This window comes from Lissotriton vulgaris, chromosome 7 (assembly GCF_964263255.1).
Source record: "Lissotriton vulgaris chromosome 7, aLisVul1.2, whole genome shotgun sequence".
In the NCBI taxonomy this organism is placed as follows: domain Eukaryota; kingdom Metazoa; phylum Chordata; class Amphibia; order Caudata; family Salamandridae; genus Lissotriton; species Lissotriton vulgaris.
In genome coordinates, this window is record NC_141695.1 from 696,688,561 (window position 1) to 696,705,904 (window position 17,344).

Below are 17,344 nucleotides of genomic sequence, written 5' to 3' on the forward strand. Positions count from 1 at the left end.
GTTCAATATGCACAACTTTAATGTGAACTGAATTAAGACGAATTTGCTTGTCACAACATTTGGATGCAGGATATTATGTCTTTCAATAAAGACTAAGAGAGGATCTCTCCCCTAGTTTACGTGTTACATTGACAGAATTGTGTGTATGTATTAACTTATAAAGAAGCTCATTTAAATCATATAGCTCAATAGTGAGGGTCAAATCCACCATTTGTGAAACCATGAGAGAGTCAATAGGAAGCAAAGAGAGAAAATGCATCTAGGAGGGTCACAGCTTCATTGAGATACAAATAGAACACTGCAATTGCATATCAGGCAAGTTAGTCTCCAAATGATCACCTTTTGTCAATTCTCAAAGGGCAAGATAAAAGTCACCTTTCCTCACCAGAACCAATATGAATAAACACATTAAAAAAGAATAAGCATATGGACAGAATCACATATTTAACATTTGGCCCAAAGGAAAACTGTCAGTGGAAGGGTTAAGAACAGCCATAGTTACAATGCAGACTTTCTTTTCAGGCCACAACCATCTCAGTGATTATAGGCCACCACCATTTCTCCATACCAACACAGGACATAGAAAGAGCATCGGAAAGGCCAAAATGGTCTATTGTTTGTTTACTCTAATCACTGAAAATGCTTTTTAGCTTGCTGTAGTTTTAAACTCATTACAGCCTTTTAAGAGCTCTTCTGGTGTGGTCTAAATGGTTATTATTTATCTCTGGAAAATGTTCTGTCCTGGAAAGAAGACCCGAAGCTCAATTGTTTGGGTAAAGAGGAATTGGGTGACCAACTTAGGCAGGAACTTTAGGTTGGTTTTTAGAACGAAAATGGCATTAGGACCTGGAACAAAGGTTCCTGTAGTGTGAGAGCCTGTTGCCTACTAATACGTCTAAGTGATACCATAAAGGAGACCTTCCAGGAGAAAAACTGCAAAGAGAAAGGAGGTCCCATGAATCTGAAGCACATGGCACTCTAGGTGGGATGACATGTTTAAGGCCCTCCATAAAAGAATTGAGAGCGATTTTAAGGAGTAAAAGATAGCAAATTAGGTCTTGCACTGTAGGCGTGAGAGGGTTTATGTGGCTCGGGATACAGCAGTGGACAAACTGTTCCCACTTAGCAGCAGGTCTACAGGCTTCCTTTGGTTATGTCCATTCACTATTAAGGTAAGTGAAATTAACCAATCTCTAGGACCTCATAAGCCACATCACTAGAGTGAGTTGCCTGAGGTCCGGATATCGGATTCTGCTTTGATTTTGTATAAAAAGGTTCAGCCTGTTGGGGAGTTCTCATGTGGGGCGATGCACATTTCTAGAAGGATTTAGAACCATGGGTGTGTCTCTCACATGGTAGCCACCATGATTAGGCTGGGAACGAATATGCTACTTACCAGTATGCATCTGTTCTTGGCATGTAGGGCTGCTGACATTCATATCTGTGCATAGATCGCCGCCTAGTGTTGGGTCCGGATGATTGCACATTGTTGTCCTGGAAGAGTCTTCGAAGTATCACGAGATAGGTGGCTCCTCCCCTGGACTACAGTGCGCATGGGCATCGACTCCATCCTCAGATTGTTTTTAGCCATTGTGGCCAAGATGGAGTGAAACTCAGTGAATGATGACCATGCTAGAAGTATATGTGAATTCTGCAGCTGCTACAGGCGCCGGGGAGGAGGGCGGGCGATATGAATGTCAGCAGCCCTACATGCCAAGAACAGATGCATACTGGTAAGTAGCATATTCGGTTCGAGGCATGTGGGCTGCTGAATTCATATCTGTGCATAGAATACATAGCAGTCCCTCAATTAGCGGCGACCGCCCGTGCCAGCTGCAGCAGTTTGGAAAAGTGTTTTGAGAACAGCCTGCCCTACAGCTGCCTGCTGTTTGGAGTGCACATCAACACAGTAATGTTTGGTAAATGTGTGTGTGGTAGACCATGTTGCTGCTCTACATATGTCCTCTAAGGGAATGTTTCCAAGGAAGGCCATAGAGGCCCCCAACTTCCTGGAGGAGTGGGCTCTTGGCGGAATGGTAAGAGTGCGTTTTGCTTTTGCATAGCAGATCTGGATACATTTAACAATCCACCTAGCAATACCAGTCTTGGAAATAGGGTTACCTTTGTGGTGTGGCGCAAAGGCGACAAAGAGTTGTTTAGTCTTTCTAAAATCCTTGGTCCTATCAATGTAATACAATAGGGCCCGCTTAACGTCAAGGGTGTGGAGCATCCGCTCCGCCATTGACTCAGGGTTTTGAAAGAAAACAGGTAATTCGATTGTTTGGTTGATGTGGAACTGAGACACAACCTTGGGCAGGAACTTCGGGTTAGTGCGGAGCACCACCCTGTTGGAATGAATTTGGATAAATGGCTCTTGGATTGTGAGGGCTTGCAATTCACTGACCCTCCGTAGCGATGTAATTGCTACGAGGAAAGCCACTTTCCACGTCAAGAACTGAATTTCGCAGGGATGCAGTGGTTCAAAGGGAGGACCCATCAGTCTGGTAAGAACCACATTGAGGTTCCACTCAGGAGCTGGTGGAGTCCGTGGCGGAATGACTCGTTTGAGGCCTTCCAAAAAAGCTTGGATGGCAGGCACCTTGAATAGCGAAAGGTGTTGTCTATTTTGGGGATACGCGGCCATCGCAGACAGATGAACGCGAATGGAAGTATAGGCCAGATTACACTTGTACAGATGGAACAGGTAACAGATGATGTCTTGAATGGAAGCATCAAGCGGGTTAATGTTGTGGTTTGCACAATAAATGGCAAACCGCTTCCATTTTGCCGCGTAGCAGGCTCTAGTAGTAGGCTTCCTTGCCTCCCACATGATATCCATGCAATTGGGAGGTAAGTTTAGGTAGCCAAACTCTAGGACTTCAGGAGCCAGATCGCCAGGTTGAGCTGCTGCGGATCTGGGTGCTGAATGTCGCCATGGCTCTGCGTCAGAAGGCTGGGCGTGAGACGTAGCCTCTGATGTGGTACCACGGATAATTCCAGAAACGTGGTGTACCATGGCTGACGAGCCCATGTTGGAGCAACCAGGATGAGAGTCATCGAGTGTTGCCTGAGTTTGCGTGCCACCAGCGGTATCAGTGGTGCTGGGGGAAAAGCGTACGCAAATTTGCCTGACCAGTTCATCCATATCGCATTGCCCTGCGACAGTGGGTGTGGGAATCTGGCGGCGAAGCTTTGGCATTTTGCGTTCTCCTGAGTGGCGAACAGGTCGATCTCTGGATGACCCCACCTTTGGAAGTACGGCTGGAGTACTGATGGATGTATCTCCCACTCGTACATTTGGTGGCTGTGCCTGCTGAGCAGGTCCGCCATCTGATTGTCTTTGCCTGGGAGATGCTCCGCCATGAGGAAGATGTTCCTCTGAATGGCCCACTTCCACATGCTCTGCGCCAGATGAGACAGCTGCAGAGAGTGTGTGCCTCCCTGCTTCTGAATGTAGTACATTGCCGTCATGTTGTCCGTACGGATCAACACAACCTTGTTGCATAGATGTACTTTGAAGGCCTTTAGTGCCATGAAGATTGCCATCAGTTCCAGAACATTGATGTGCATCTTCCCCTGCTGCTGCGTCCATAGTCCCTACACAGTGTATTGGAGTACATGCGCTCCCCATCCCTGGAGAGAAGCGTCCGTTGTCAGGATAATCTGTGGCACAGGCTCCTGAAACGGTCGGCCCTTGCAAAGGTTTCATGGATTCCACCAATGCAGAGAGTTGTACGCCCGACCGCTCACCAACACTAGGTCTTTCAACTGATTGTGAGCCTGAGTCCACTGACGTGCTAAGCACTCCTGAAGCGGACGCATATGTAGTCTCGCGTGCGGGACAATGGAGATGCAGGAGGCCATCATGCCTATCAACTGCATGAACACTCTTGCTGGAAGCGAGTGTTGAGGTCTGAATCTTTGGATCAGCGACTGAATGTTGTCGACTCTCACTGAATTGGGCTGTGCTGTGGCCGCCAGAGTATTTATAGTCGCACCCAGATACTGCCGTATGTGGGCGGGCTGGAGATGGGACTTTGGATAATTCAGTGAGAAACCCAGGTCGTGCAGAAGGTGAATGGTGTGGGACACGTGGTCGGCACACTGCTGGGCCGACTTTGCCTGAATGAGCCAGTCGTCCAGGTAGGGGTAGACGTGAATGTTTTGACGTCTGAGATGTGCCGCCACCGTCGCCAGGCACTTTGTGAAAACCCTGGGTGCTGTGGTGACCCCAAAAGGTAAAACCTTGAACTGGTAGTGCTGGTCTTGTATGGTGAACCTGAGGTATTTTCTGTGTGAAGGATGTAGTGGAATGTGGAAGTAGGCATCCTTCAGGTCCAGAGTTGCCAGGAAGTCCCCCTGTTGAAGCAGTGGGAGAACCTGCTGCAGTGTGAGCATGTGGAAATGCTCTGATAGGATGTAAAAGTTGAGGGGCCTGAGATCCAGGATGGGTCTGAGGGATCCGTCCTTCTTTGGAATAAGAAAGTACAGGGAGTAAACTCCTGTACCCCTTTCTTGCAAGGGCACGAGCTCTATTGCCCCTTTTTGCAGCATGACTGCGACTTCCTGCTGCAATAAGTGCAAGTGCTCGCCGGACATAGGACGTGCTTTGGGGGTATGTTGGGTGGAGTGGATGTGAGCTCCAGACAATAACCGTATTGGACAAGTGACCTGACCCACCTGTCCGTGGTGATGGACTTCCACACGGGCAGGAACTGCTGGAGTCTCCCCCCGACCGGTGTTGCGTGGTCGGGGGGCAGCGACAAGGCGACACTGTTTGTTGGCGGTGGAGGACCTGGAGCTGTTGTTGCCATGTCCTCTGCCCTTGGTGTTGTTGCCACGGTAACCACCTCGACCCTTGTTGGAATAAGAAGTTTGGGTGTTGCTCTTGTAGAACTGCGCTGACTGCGAGAGTTGACCCCTTGAGGTGCCCCTAGTATTGGAGCGACGAAAGGACCCACTCCGAAACTGCTGGGATTGCAAGGCACCCATTGATTTTGCGGTGTCGGTGTCTTTCTTCATTTTTTCAAGGGTGGTATCAACCTCAGGGCCAAACAGGTGATCTGGGTTGACCGTTTGGTTCAAGATGGTAGTTTGAATGTCCGGCTTGAACCCAGATATCCTTAGCCATGCATGTCTACGAAGCATAACGCTAGTGTTAATAGCGCGTGCGGCGGTGTCAGCCACGTCTAGGGCGCACTTTATGGAAGCATTGGAGATAAGCTTCCCCTCCTGTATCAACATTTCTGCTGCTTCCTTATACTGATCTGGAAAATGCTGTAGAAGGGTTTCTAGAGTATCATAGTGTGCCCTGTCATAACGTGCCAGTAGTGCCTGCGTGTTGGATATACGCCACATGTTGGCTGCCTGCGCTGCCATCCTCTTCCCTGAAGCCTCAGACTTTTGATTCCTTGTCTGGGGGAGGAGCATCACCCGTAGTCTGTGAGTTGGCTCTTTTGCGGGCATTGGAGACAACCAGGGAATCCAGAGGCAACTGTCCCTTGATATAAGTTGGATCAGTGGGCGCCGCCCTGTACTTCTTTTCGATTCTTGGGTTGATGACCCTCGCCCGGGTGGGCTCTTTGAACAACTCAGCTGCGTGCTTCAAAACACCTTTAAGCATTGGCAGAGTCTTTACAGTCTTTTCAGAGACCGAAAAGGTGTCGAAAAGGAAGTCGACGTCCACTGGGTCAGCATGGAGCTGGACGTTGTGATTGGCTGCTGCCCTTTCAATGAGGGCATTTAAGGCCACAGAGTCCTCAGTGGGGGAAGTTTTGGCTGAGAAAAGCTGAGGCTCCTGTCCAGAATGCGGGTCCCCAGGATCGCCACCAGCAGTCCATGGTTCAGTCACATCCTCAGGGTCAGTGTAGATGGGATAGCTGTACTCATCCTAGTCGTCGCCTTCACCTGCCTCGACATTGGAATGAGTGGGCGAGAGTTCGTGAGCCTGTGGCGAAATGGGCTCAATCAAGGCAGGAGCACCAGCAGAGTCCATCTTCCTCTTGAGTGGAATCTTGTAAGACTCCAAAAGTGGTTCAGGGGTGATTTTCCTCTTTAGGAGGGAAAGTCTGCCCGTGTTGGCGTCGATAAAATGTTCCTGACGCTCCTCATCCGCAAGCGGTGGCTGCAGTGGGCCGGGGTCCACTAAAGACTGCTTAGGCGTCGAAGAGACCTTCTCCGGCACCGCGGCCTTTGGTTTAGGCGCGAAAGCCTTCGGCGCCGATTTCGGCGGCAAGGTGAAAAGTATCGGCGTTGGCGCCTTTGCAGGTTTATCTTGAGGCTTGGGCAGCACAGGGTCCTTTGGCTCGACTGCTGCGGCCCCTTCCCTGATTCGTTGCAGGGACTCCGTAACCTTCTTAGTGAACGAGGCGGATGGACGCGCCGGTTCAACAGAGTCTTCAGCGGCTGGCTTTGGAGCGGAGACCGAGGATGCACCCTTCGGGGTCGACGCACCTGGCGAGGCGGAGAGGGACTTCGGGTCGTCCTGCCGCTTCTTCGTTTCGAGAGTGGACCTTTTGGGGTCGTCGACCGTTTTCTTGCCTTCGAGTCGAACCTTGCCGGCGTCGACCGTCTTCGGCGCCGATGCGGCTGCGTCGGACCCCTTAACCTTAGGCTTCGAAGCAGTAGCCTTGGGGTCGGCCATTTTGATATGGCTCTTCGGCTCGACGGCCATCTTCGATTTCTTCGGCGCCGAGGCCTCCGAAGTCTTCGACGCGACCAGTGCGACTTGCACTTTCGGTTTCGTTTTCACTGGCGCCGAGACCGTAGGTTTCACTTTCGGTTTTGGAGGCACCGAGAGTGATTCTGTATAAATGTCCGTGGCCGGGCCGGAAGGCGGAGCCGTGGAACGTACATCAAGGTCTCGGGTAAGGCCCGAAGGCGATCCCTCGACCTGGGCCTCATGAGTTTGAACGGCCCCGGAGTCAGTCTGAGGAAGCTCCTCGTCCGAGCTATCCTCTACGGTGGCAAGGGCCCCGTCGTCGTCCCCTACCTCCTCGACGACTTCATCGAAATCCCCGGCCTCAGCGTCGTATTCGTCCTCGACCTCCGATGCGGGGTTAGATTCCGTGATCTCTTGGATATCGTCGTCCCTGGCATCGAAGATGTCTGTAGGTGGTGGGGCTAAATGCTGGGCCTCCAGGCGCGCAGCTCGACGGAGCTTGAGAGTTTTTTTGGACCGGAACCTGGAACAGGCCATAAACTTGGCCTCGTCGTGGTCCGGTGACAAGCACTTGTTACACACCGGGTGTACGTCGATATGTGGGTACTTCGAGGCACACACCGGGCATCGTTTGAATGGACTTCGGTCCATGATGGATGAAGAGTATGGAGCGTCGAGTAGGCCCCTCCGCGCCGAAAGCACGCGGAAGAGCAACGTCGGATCGGAGCCGAGAAGATACGAACCCGAACGAAAGACAATACCGACGCGAGTCCTAAAGACCTTTTGGTCTTAAGCAAAGTGAAGTCAATAACTATCGATTCCGACAGGAGGGAACCGAACACATCCGAACCCAATGGCGGGAAAAAACAATCTGAGGATGGAGTCGATGCCCATGCGCACTGTAGTCCAGGGGAGGAGCCACCTATCTTGTGATACTTCGAAGACTCTTCCAGGACAACAATGTGCAATCATCCGGACCCAACACTAGGCGGCGATCTATGCACAGATATGAATTCAGCAGCCCACATGCCTCGAACATGTTTCTAACAGTTTCCTCACCACGTATGGTATAAGTGGGAGAGGAGTAAAAGCATATAGAATTCATTGACCAAGGAGCTGAGAATGACCAGAGATGAAGGAAGTTTCAGAAAAAAACTTAAGACCTGGCTGTTCCCTTAATGTTCTTCCACACTCCGCTTCCCCTTGGCAGCGCTGGGAAGCCCCTGGGCAGCCATGCGCTTTATAAATCCCACAAACATAATAATCCCTGACTAGTTCATCTACAGACCATTGCCTATGGTCGTGCGGCGTGGAAACCTAGAGGCGGAGTTTGACCATTTTGAGTTTTCAAACGTGGCGAAAAGGTTTAGGTCTGGGGTCCCCCACTGACGAAAGTAAGGGTGTAGGACTTGCAGGTGAATTTCCCGCTTCTGGACTTGTTGCTTAGTCCTGTTGTGCAGCTCTAAAAAGTTTTTGTCCAACCCCGGGAGATATTCCTTTAGGTGGTAAGCTGGTGGTTGGTTACAGGATTCCAAATTTGTTGCATTAGTGCTGAAAATTGAGGACAGTGTACAGCCTTCCTTTTGTAGGTAAAAGACGGCGGTAATGTCGGTCTGCACAAGGATCACCTTGCCCTGGATGTCCTATAGAGTAGCTCCGATGGCTTGGTGAAAGGTTGATGCGGAGACCCCATTGATGAAGTAGCCACAGACCGTGGACTGTCGTGTCATTGCAGTGCGCAACCGCTCAACTCACCAATCATGAGTTAAGTGGGGATTGTCACCAGTAGAACTAGGTCTGCAAAAAGCATGTCCCGCAACAGGTTGATGCTGTTCCACCACTGCAGAGAGTGGTTGGTGCTGGCCGTTATTCACACTAGATCTTTCCAGATATCATTCACTTGTGGCCATTGTGCCAAGAGGCATTCTTGGAGCAGACTCATAAGGAGTCTAGCGTCTGGGACTATGGCTATCCCAGTAGGCGCATTACTGCAAGACGTTAGAGGACGGGGTGGCTGAAAAGCTGCACAAGCTGTTGCTATGCCGCACTCTTTGGTCGCTCCGATAAGCTTTGCCTAAGACTGCTTTTAGGAATGAGGCTAGGAAGCGTTGGGTTTAAGTAGCACTAGGTGGCGTTTACTGTAAGCCCCAAACTGCACAGAGAGGAGACTAAGGCTTGGGAATGGCCTAGGCAGTCTTATCTGCTTGCGCTAATGATCAGCCAGTTGTCTAGGAAGGGGAGTACATGAGTTCATCCCGTTCTGAGATGGGCGGCTACCAATGATGGATAATTGATGAAAGCCCTTGGGGTTGTGGTGCCTTCGAAAAAGGTAACACTTAGAATCAGTAGTGCTGGCCACTTACAAAAAAACACAGGTAGTGCAGATGAGCCGGATGAATTGGGATGTAAAAACAGTCCTCCTTTAGGTGTAGTGTTATTATAGGATGTATGTCATTACATCGCATAGTAATACCACGCGTGCCATTACAACGCGGGTATTACTACGCAATGTCAATGACAACGACATGCCATTACATCGCATACTTTTACCACAATGCCTTTACCACGCATGCCATTACAACGCAAAGGCATGCGTGGTAAAGTTATACTCTTAGTTTAAGTTTGCAAGGTCAGTGACAACCCTACACCTACACAACACAATACTCCCAACACTACACTACCCCTAACCCAAAAACACTACGACACTACAACACTACCCACACTAATCCCACCCCTACACTACCCTAAACCCTAAAACACTACGATACCACAACACTACCCACACTACTCCCACCCCTACTCTAACCTAAACCCTAAAACACTACAGCACTACAACATTACCCACATTACTCCCAACCCTACACTACCCTAAACCCTACGACACTACAACACTATCCACACTACTCCCACCCCTTCACTGCCCCTAAACCTAAAACATTACTACACTACAACACTACCCACACTACTCCGACCCCTACACTACCCCTAACCTAAAAACACTACCCTACCTTAAACCACTATCCACACTACTCCCACCCCTACACTACCCTAAACCCTAAAAACCTACTACACTAAAATAAAATAATAATAATAAGGAAATTTGTAAAGCGCCTGGTTACGCCATCTCGCCGTGTCCCCGCGCTGAGTGAGAGGGAGAGCAGAAGAGCGGTAGCCGGCAGATCGAGACTAGGCAGTGAACAGATATGTTTTAAGCAGTTTCCTAAATTTAGGTTCCGAACTTTCTAACCTGAGTAATAGAGGAAGTTTATTCCAATTCTGTGCCGCCAGAAAGCGGAATGAACGACCACCCATTTTCGCCGTCTTTACCCTTGGGATTACCAGCTGACCGGTCTCTCAGGATCCTAGGGACCTTCTTGGCACATACCTGGTGACCAAATTTCTCAGATATGACGGGGCCACATTCTGAGAGATACGATGACACGCAAATAGTGTCTTAAACATGACTCTTTTCTTGACTGGGAGCCAATGCAGAGACTCAAGGGCTGGCTTTGACACCGCTCTTCTGGGCAGCATCAGAGCCAGCCGTGCAGTCGCGTTCTGAAGAACCTGTAACCTCCCCAGGCCCTTGGCTGAGGCTCCCAGGTAGAGCAAATTACTGTAGTCAAGACGGGATGTAATAAGAGCATGTATCATTGTCTTTCTGGCACCTAAAGGGAGGAGAACCAATGTTTTCCACAAAGTTTTTAAGACTCCAAAGCATTTCCCCACTATGCAACGGATATGTCCGTCGTAAGAGAGGGTGGAGTCCACCCAGATCCCTTGCCTCGGTGCAAGGTGTGGGGGTAGGACCCAGACTCAGAGGCCACCATTCTGAGGTCCAGCTAGACTTATCACCACCTACCACCAGCACCTCGGTCTTGCTACCGTTCAGCTTTAGGCAGTTCTTATCCATCCAGGAGGCAAGCTCCTGCATACTTGCTCTAAAATTGGATGCCGCACCCGTAGGTGCCTGAGATAGGGAGATCAGCAGCTGGGTGTCGTCAGCATAGGAAACTGCATCTACCCCAAAGGCCTGTACTACTCTCTCAGCGGAGACATGTATAGATTAAACAGGGTGGGGCTCAGGGCCGAGCCCTGAGGAACCCCTTGCTCCAGTTTAATGTCCTCGGAGTAGTGAGCCCCTTGTCTGACCTGGAAACTGCACCCTACTAAAAAAGATTTTAGCCATCTCAGGGCAGGACCGGAGACACCCCCTCTCTTCAGACACTGCAGCAAGGTTTAATGCGCCACAGTGTCGAACGCTGCACTAAGATCTAACATTATCAGTGCCATGGTGTGTCCCGCATCAGCTCCCTGCCTGATGGTTTCCGTTGCCCTTAGTAGAGCAGTTTCCGTGGAATGGCCTGCCCGAAATCGCGATTGAGAGAGGTGTAGGAGACTAGTGTCTTCCAAATTCGTCATAAGTGGTTTATTGACCACCTTCTCTGCTACCTTAGCCAGATATGGTAGAAGCGAGATGGGTCACATATTTTCTAGGATATCCTGAATGACATTTTATTTCTTCCTAATAGGCAGAACAACAGCTCTTTTCCACTCATCTGGCAGGGTATGTGAGGAGAGTGAGATATCAAGGACATGTCTGATATAGGTCTCAAGAATCTCTAAGCTTTCCCCCATCACCTTAGGTGGAGCAGGGTCTCTGGGAGAGCCGGATTTTACACCGAGACAGACACTCCTTAGGTTCTCAGGAGGGGGGACTGTGAAGTGATTCAGTCTCAGCCCCGTCTTGCTATCTCCCACCTGTTCCTCAAAATCAGCCCCACTGGTAGGTTTCCAGAAAAAGATGATTAAATATTCCTCACCTTCTGTGAGAAGTATTTTGCCACCCTATTACATTCTTCCACCGAGTCATTGCTAGATGCTGTCGTGCTAGCAAGGGTGGAAATTTCCTTATAGATTTTAAAGAGTTCTTTTGTGGAATTCTCAGCTTTCCCAATTCTGGCCTTATAGTGTGTGGCTTTAGCCCCTCTAAGTAGGCTTTGATATTTCCTCTGTCCCTCCCTACATAACAGTCCGTCCTGGGCCCGAAATCCCTTTCTCCATTGCCTCTCCAATCGCTTACAGCCTGCCTTGGCCTACTGTAAGGTGGGGGTAAACCACGGAGCGGATTTATGTTCTCTATTCCTAGTTTTATTCAGAAGCAACAGTGCCACCCTATTAAGGGCATTAAGGATACGCCTCTCCAGATTCTCACTAGCAGTCTCACTGTCAGAACCTCCTGGGGGGCCACCTACACTCAGCTCTCTATTAAAGTTGTCCTGTGCAAAGTTTTTCCACTTCCTACATGGATAGCTATTTATTGCCCCCTTCTGACTCATCTATGGACGTATCTATAACAAAAGGTACCAAAAAGTGGTCCGACCAAGGGACTGGTAGCGGAGTCAATCCCTCCACATTCTCCCAGCTTGCAAACACCGGATCTAGCAGACGTCCTTGCTGGTGTGTGGGGGAACAAGATTTCAAACCCAGATGCACTGACTGTAAGTCCTGGCGTAACTCAGCAGCCTCTTTGTGCTGGGTGTCCTCAAAATGGACATTGAGGTCGCCCAAAACCAAGAGTTTGTCACGTCTAACAGCAAGGTGGGCAATGCCCTCCAGCAAACTCAGTCGGAAATTGCTTTACCAGGGCTTTTCTCAGAAGGTGAAGGAGAAGCTCTACTCCTTTTTACAGACCTTCTGAAAGAGGTTGCAGCAGATGATTCCTTGCTGTCACTGGACGCTGGCTCTTTCCTTGATTTCAGCTTCTGGAGCCAGGTTAAAAGTGGACCTTCGCAATCACGTAAAGTCTTGGATGAAAAGGTGTGGCAAATCCTACAGTCTGCAGCCTTGTGGCGTAGGTATAGACAGTAGATACAGTCCATGTGCTTATCTTCAATATATAACCTCTTTTTAGCACAGGTAGCACATGCTTTAAAGAGGGCCTTCTTCTCTTTATCTGACATCCTGGAGGAATTGAAGAAAAAACTGTCGAAAAAAGTTGTAGAAACCAAGTTCAAGAAACAAAACTGAGCAGAGCTCAGTGGAGACTTTCTAGCACAACGTGCGCTAGTGAAATCTGAGGTTCTGAGCCTCTCTCAGGAGAGTTTCAAGGGATGAGGCCAATCTGATTGGTTGCTAATTTTTTTGGTCTCTTTTACAAAAAGAGGTAGATAGGATACAAAACAAGAATGGGCCTATGCCAGGGTTCTGTTTTAGTGATGGTTTCTAATGCTTTTTTATGTATACCGGGGACTCCCATTCCGATGACTGGGAATGATACAAGCATGGAAATCTATAAAAGTTCCAATACTGAAGTATGATATGCAATGGTGTCATCTGGAGGGGAAGTCCTAAATGGGATATTGTCATGGTTAGTGTCTACAGGAGTCCTCCCAAGAATCCTCAGTGGGGTGCAGCAGCCTGGGGCGCTAAATCGTCTGCTGGAGAGTAGGGGTTTAGAGATACCTGTGTATGACTTCAGCAACCCCTGTTGGGAAGTCGCAGGACGAGAGGAAGGTGGTGGTGGAGATGCAGGTGGTGGTGGATTAGGAGATAGAGTTGGAGTGGGACAAACAGCCTTATCCATAGACCTTTTAGTGGGCGGTGATGGCAGAGGGATTTCCAAAGATGGAAAGCCCTCGAAGGACAGTCGGCGCTTTTTAGGCAAAGTTTTCAGAAACAGATATTGCTTATGCGTGGGTGGCTTAAAATGCATTGCTAACTTTCACCCAGCTCTAGTTGGAGGTTTCGAGGATAGGCATCTCCTTAAATAGAGTGGGTTTTGGCCTTGACAGAGGTGTCTGGTTCTAGACTTCGGCACAGACATTTGGTATCAGATTTGGACCACTGGGGAATGAGGCTCTTGACTGGATCCTGTTTCAGCTTGGACACATCGCTTCAGTGCCGACCACAGGCAGAAGGTGGTAGCGCACCTAAGCGCAACAGTGGCCTATGCAGAGAAGTGGTGCTCGGCTTCCACATGCAGCCGCTTATGTGTTTTAGAAGAGATTTGGGTGTCGCCTGACCGTATTCACACTTTTTGGCGTGATCTTCAGAAAAGGTCTGGGGACGAGCTAGTTAGATGGGATGCTTTGAGGTGCCTCTTCCTCCCTTGAACTACTTCCTCTGGTACCAAGGAAGCAGTTCCAAAAGGGACAGGTTGGTGGCCTGGAAGGTCAGGTGACTACAAATTATTTTTTGCTCTGGAAGGTCAAGTAGGAGATGCTGCAGGCTTTGTCATGCTCAGGAGAATGAGAAAGGTTATAGATGGCATGGAGGTCAGTCCAGGGGTACTGTGCGTGGCACTGTGGGCATCTCTTGTAATGCATCCATTCCATTTTCTTCTGTGTGCTTTCATTCTTCAGTGTCAGTAAGGAGGGTGCGTGGCTGTAAGAAAGTGCCCTTTTTTTTTGCATGGTTGCCCCCATTTTTTGCTAAACTGCTGATGTACTTTGACTGAGTGTGCCCTGGGCTCCTGCCAAACAGGACCTATGTTCTTTCCCTAAAGTTGCACTAAAAACAAAACCCAATTGGCACACTATGGCCACAGGTCAGCCCCTGGTACCAAGGGCACTGTGGCCAGGGAAGGTCTCAAAGGGCTGCAGCACTTATTGTGCCACCATTAGAGGCCCTGTACCTTTCGACACACACACACTGGCTTTGCAGGCTGAAAACTGGGAAGTTTGGAAACAAACTTCTCCGCACATTAAACCCACACTGATGCCAGTGTGGGATTTAATGAAAAATGCACACAGAGGGCATCTTAGAGATGCCCCCTGAAAAACGACCTAACGCACAAGTTACTATTGTGTAACAATATATCTGTAACAGACATTAGTTAGTGTAAAGATTCCTTACCTTAGAATATCCCCTGGCGTCAGACTGGATCCGGAAAGTTTTGCTTAGCAGTACCCCTGCGTGTCAGTAGGTGGCGTTCAGCGGCTCTGCGTCCATCACTGGCGTCGTAAGCGCCGAGATGACGTCACGGGGACTACTAAGGTGCCACCCATGCGCGCCGACGTCAGTTCTGTACACGACTTTCTGCGCCAGGAACGCAGAGCCATGCAAGATTCGGACCATTGGTGCATAAAACTAGGACCCTAAAAAGGGAACACCTTAACCCTAGTAATCAGTAAGCAGAACGGGGAGGATGGGTGGGGCGGTAAGGAATCTATCACTAACTAATGTCTTTTACAGATATATCATTACACAAGTAGTAACTTGTGCATCTGAAAGAGAATAGTTAGTGATAGATTCCTTACCTTTGAATAGATTCCCCAGCAATACCAACCCCAGTGGTGGGTCTGCGAACAGAATTATACTAGGAAGTCCCGGAGAAAAGAACGGCCAATGAAGCCGTCTCTCCGGACTTGACTGTGCAGCGTAGCTGCCTGACAAATGTCCTGCAAGGGAACGCCACGTCCCAAGGCAGTAGAGGCTGCAGTTACCCTGGTCGAATGGTTCACGCAGCCCCACAGGAGGCTCCTTCTTGGCCAAGGAGTAACATGCTTCGATGCACAGAACGACCGACCGGGATTTGGTCCGTTTGTGCACAGCCCGACCTTTTTTTGGCGCCACGCCCACAAGGGACCACTCCAACCACCAACAGCAGAGGGTAAGATTTCCCGACGTCAAAAGACACCCCTGTACCCGGCACATCAGGGCCCCCTGTGCCCAACTCCTGGGTGTCTACCTATCCTTCAAGATTCCAACTTACCTCTCGAATAATATCCGTCCCCGAGCCTGCAGCCTTTGTTCACCTTCCAGCTTTCCCATTGAATAACATTGGGCACCCGAAGGCCCAAAAGCACCCTGCACCAAGCCACCCAAGTGCCACTGGGAGTGCAGCATCTATCTTACTTCCCCACTTGCCCTGTGTAAGTGACCAGGAGCTCAGCTCCCACAGCCACGTGGTCTGCCTGCTAATAGCCACCAACCAAAGACCCCCTAATCGCCTGTGTAACAAAAACGATTTCTTTCAGCTGTTTACAGGAAATGCATGAGGGCTGAATCCAGCATCCAACCCTGAGTAAGAAAAAAATGTGTACGTTGATTTAATTGCATTTACTTAAAACTTCCAGCTCAATGTTATAATTGTGTGTAACTTGTGTTGCCTATTGCAACAACTGTAGCTATTGCATTCAACAGTCTATTGCTATTTGAAAGTATTCTATTGCAACATCTCATACTGAGAAAATAATTATGATACCTACTTCTAAAATAAACAACTATATATTTTTATATACAAAACAATCGGCCTAGAGTTCAGTTCTTGAGTGTGTGAGACCATTTGCTGACTGAGTGGGTACAACAAATACTTTACACAGTCCTCTGATACTGCCTTACTGATCGACCAAGCTACCACTTTAGAGAGTAAGGTTATATCTAACTTTAGCCTCTGCCATACCTCTGGGGACTGTGTACTCTGTGCACACTGCACCTTACTTTGGTCCTGTATATACAGAGCCACTTTCTTACAGTGGTTAAAGCAAAACTTTGCTGGGAGAAGTGTGCTCTGGCCTCAACCCCACACGATCTGTACTTTACTGTTTTGATGTTAGTCCACAGAGATGTTGACAACAGTACTTATGACTGCTCGGTCCTCAACAGCCTTGTTGATAAGTCTCTCATGGATGATTTTGTTTACAGATCTGCTGACTGCTTCACTGACTGTTCTTTCTACACAGATTCTGTTAATTATGCGCGTGTTGACGGTACTGTCTGAACTGCCAGAAGCAAAGTGTTATGCGATTGAGGTTTGAGGGAGATCTGTTTCCTCACCTTCAACAGTGTTGTTGATGGAGGTGACAGTGGCAGCAGTCGATGTGGCTGTTCACTAGCTGGCAAAGGCAAGATGGTATTCAACTTCTCTGTTAGAGGAGATGTTGGTTGCATGCACAGTGGTGGGAGAATGTCTCTTACGGCTCCTTGTCTGCTGAAGCTAGTCTTATCAGCTTTCAGGACATTTTTGTGTTTCTTTTCCTTGGACATTTCTCACTTTAATTCTTTAGGGGTAGAGTTTTCCTCTGAGGCCTCAGCTGTTTTGGGCTTTCTTTTGTACACCTTTTTCTCTCCAGATTTAAAAGAACCGAATTCAGACAAATCCCAATAAGAGTGGTGCTCAACGACCTTATGTTTCTGGATCCATTTTTTAAATCCTCCCTTCACAGTGAATGAGGGGCTTGGCAGAGGATGTGTTGTAGATTTTGCAGTTCTTAGTTGTGTGATCTGAGTAAAGGCAGTAAATACACCTCTTGTGAGAATCATCTGAGAAGACCCTCTTTTCCCCCCAAAGGAATCACAAGCTTTTATTTTTTTTTAAAAAGGATCCTCTTGAATTTGTACTTAGTTTACCTTTTTCCCAGAGGCAGTATTGTTCACATCTAGACGTAAAACTGAAAAAAAGGTACCAATATAATATTTCTAGTAAATAGACTTATCTGATTTAAAGCAAGAGCAAAGCTGTGGAACTCCCTTGCTCCCTTGGAATGAGCTGAATGTGTTAACAAACTAGGCGCTGTCTAAGCCTTTTAAAGCAGTCACAGCCTTGTACTGCTATGGTAAAATTACCAAGTCACTCGCACTTTGATAAATGGGAATGATTCAAGCATGAACATCTATGAAAGATCCAATATTGGATAACAGCAAAATATAAAATTTGACAAAATATTAGGTCAGCAAAAG

The 17,344-nt window shown here is 48.6% G+C and overlaps 1 protein-coding gene across 3 annotated transcripts in view; it reads right to left on the reverse strand.

Moving 5' to 3' along the window:
* Positions 1-17,344, reverse strand: part of BPTF (bromodomain PHD finger transcription factor) — a 1,660,779-nt gene that overhangs the window by 1,298,808 nt on the left and 344,627 nt on the right. The window lies entirely within an intron of this gene.